General features: G+C 45.6%; 1 long non-coding RNA gene across 1 annotated transcript in view; it reads right to left on the bottom strand.

Annotated features, from left to right (window-relative positions):
• Positions 1-232: 232 nt before the first annotated feature.
• Positions 233-2928, bottom strand: part of LOC104997578 — a 35399-nt gene continuing 32703 nt past the window's right edge. Inside the window, exons 2-3 of the long non-coding RNA XR_826339.1 lie at positions 2752-2909; positions 233-706 (exon numbers count right to left, since the gene is read on the bottom strand). This is a non-coding gene — a long non-coding RNA (uncharacterized LOC104997578). The remainder of the gene's footprint in view (positions 707-2751; positions 2910-2928) is intronic.

Here is a 2928-nt window from a genome sequence, read left to right as displayed (position 1 = left end):
TTTTAAGAGTGCCACCCTGTATCAGGCACGAAATGAACTTCTAGAGATAAGGAGTGAGCAAGACAAAGGAAGCCCTGCCCTGATGAGCTCACAGATCAGGGAGGGAGAGAAAGAGAGAGAGGAAGACAGAGAGAGGTTGAATTAATAATTCTGTAAAAATGAAATTATTTGAAGAGAAAGCACAGTTTTCTAGAAGAGCAAGTAACAGGTGGATTATGCTAGAGGATGAAGGAGTTGGCTCTTGGTTTCATGTCTCACCCCTAGATGAACTTCTCAGATGTAGAACATTCTCTTACAGCCAAGTGTGGCCCAACAGTGAATACCACACCCTAGATGCTAGAGACACAGTGACTCCTAGGGGTGAGTATTACAGCCCCTAGGGACTAGGATGGACTACTCCAGCCCTCAGGGACAACTTAGACAATCTTTCAGAGAAACCTCCCAATCAACCATACATCCATAGCTCACCTTTGTAGAAAACATAATTTCTCATAGGTGGCAAAATGTTGTTTACTGGGAACACATCACTCTGCTGTTAACACAAATCAAAGGCATTCATTGGAATGTGGCCTGCATGAGGCTGGGGCTTTCTCTTTCTTGCTCTCCACTCCGTTCAGCATCTGGGAGACATCTGGACACAGGAGGTGCTGTCAAGCATGGCTTTGCAGGATGAATCCGCGCACTCGCATGAAGAATTTTCCCCATTCTGATCAGATCATGAAAATTAAAATCAGGAATGAAAGCACTAGCTCTGTGCCAGGGAACAACAGCAACAACAAAAAAGCAGGGGGAGTCAAATGGAAACATGACAGTGATCAATTTATAAAAGAGCCACTTGGAAAGTCCCCCAGCTCTTCCCTTATTTCACACACAGGCCAGTGGTGAGCAAGTTCTGACAAGTCAACTCACCCTGCCTGGGAATCGTGAGTTGTTGTTTAGTTGCTATGTTGTGTCCAACCCTTTGTGACCCCATGGACTGTAGCCAGTCATGGGATTTCCCAGGCAAGAATATTGGAACAGGGTGTCATTTCCCCTTCCAGGGGCTCTTCCTGACCCAGGGATCGAACCTGTGTCTTCTGTGTTTCCTGCTGAGAGGCCTGAGCATTATTAGCGTTTATAATGTTTCCAAATGACACCAGTGCTTCTAGTCTGGGGACCACACTTTGAAAGCCCTGGAATGAATCGTATGCATGAAATTAATTCTGACTGGTGGAGAGGAAGGAGTCTTGAGGGATGGATAAGAGTTCATTAGACAGACAAAGCAAAAGAAAGGCTACTATGGGAAGAATTATGAACAAAGAGGCTGGAGGAGCTTGGTGGGGTGTGAGAAACCACAGGTGAGAAAGAAGCAGCTGGCAAATTCCAGAGTAAGTGCAGCAAACGGGGTAACAGGGAGGAAGCTGCTGCCATCTCCAAGGGAAAGGTCACAGACTCTACCCACTCTACTGAACTGGAGCAAATCCGTGGGGAGAGCAGGGCATTTCCGGAGCCCCAGTCCCAAGCACAGAGAGCCTGGCTGTGGGAAGGGCTGGGTCTCTCCTGCTTCATCTCTTCGGGGGTCTGAGCAGTATCACCCTGGGCCATCAATTGCATGCCATTCCCCAACCCCACCCCCCACTCTCCCCTCCTGCTCAGAATAAATCACAGGTTTTTGTTTTCTTCTTAGATGTCTGAGCTGAGGCCCACAGAATAGGTTTCCATTTGGACAGGGGCTCTTGACTCTGCCAGGCGAGGAGAAATTAGGTCAAGTTAATCACCGCTGATGTCATGAAAGCAGCTTTCCTAATGGGAGCCCTGATGGAGGGTGGGGTGGGGAAGATGCTGAGAACTCCACAGGCTGCTAAGAAGCTCTGGAGAAAGGTGGGTCCCTGGGCGGTGCCCGCCCAAGGCCTTTGAAATTCTATTCATGGAGTTTTACGACCACATGCAGAGAGCAAATTGCACCTGCAGGCAGCTGCCCTTTGCCTTCCCTGGCAAAGGGCGGTGGAATTCACACTAAAAATTTCTGTCAGGAGGTTAGTGCACAGGATTGGAGGACTAGAAGGAGATGGAGTTGGTCTGTCCCTGACCGTGTAGTGGGTCTTGTACACGGACTATACTGCAGCCCTCTGCTCAATTTCTCAGGGCCCTTTGCTGTGTTGGCACATGTCCCATTGCCCCTAAGCCACCCTCTCAGGGCAGTTTGGGCAGGTCTTTGGAGCACCTGAGTTCTTCAGGATGTTTCTAACCATGGCACTGAGTCCATGTAAAATTGGAATGGAGGTGGAGGTGACTTGTTGAGAGGTTATTTGTCATTTCCTTTTCAAGCAATTGTTTCCAAACACCTGTGCATGAACTAGTTCCCTCAGATTTTGTTTTAATTGGCTTAGAGTTTACTTACAATGTTGTGTTAGTTTCAGGTATACAGCAATAAGGCCATATCATATTGCAAATTGAAGTAATAAGATACCACTATACACCTAGTAGAATGGTCAAAATCCAAAATACTGACAAAACCAAGTGCTGACGAGGATAAGGAGAAACAGGAACTCTCATGTATTGCTGGTGGGAATACAAAACAATACAACCAGAGTTGATCTGCTGTGCGCCTGAAACCATCACAACACTGTTTATCGGCTATACTCCAATATAAAAAAAGTTTTAAAAAATACAAAATAATATGGCCAGTTTGGGAGAGAGTTTGGTGGTTTTCTTACAACATTAAACATATTCTTACCATACATTCCAGCAGTCACATTATTTGGTACTTACCCAAATGAACTGAAAACTTTTGGTGACACAAAAAACTCGATGCAAATGTTTATAGCGACTTTATATACAACTGACAAAGCTTGGGAGCAACCATGATGTCCTTCAATAGGTCAATGGATAAACTGTGGTATATCCAGAGAACAGAATATGATTCAATACTAAAAAAAAAAAAAAAAA

This window comes from Bison bison, unplaced genomic scaffold (assembly GCF_000754665.1).
Source record: "Bison bison bison isolate TAMUID 2011002044 unplaced genomic scaffold, Bison_UMD1.0 scf7180017864310, whole genome shotgun sequence".
NCBI classification, from domain to species: Eukaryota; Metazoa; Chordata; class Mammalia; order Artiodactyla; family Bovidae; genus Bison; species Bison bison.
The sequence above is the reverse complement of the archived record's forward strand: the minus strand, read 5'-3'. Positions and strand labels throughout refer to the sequence as shown.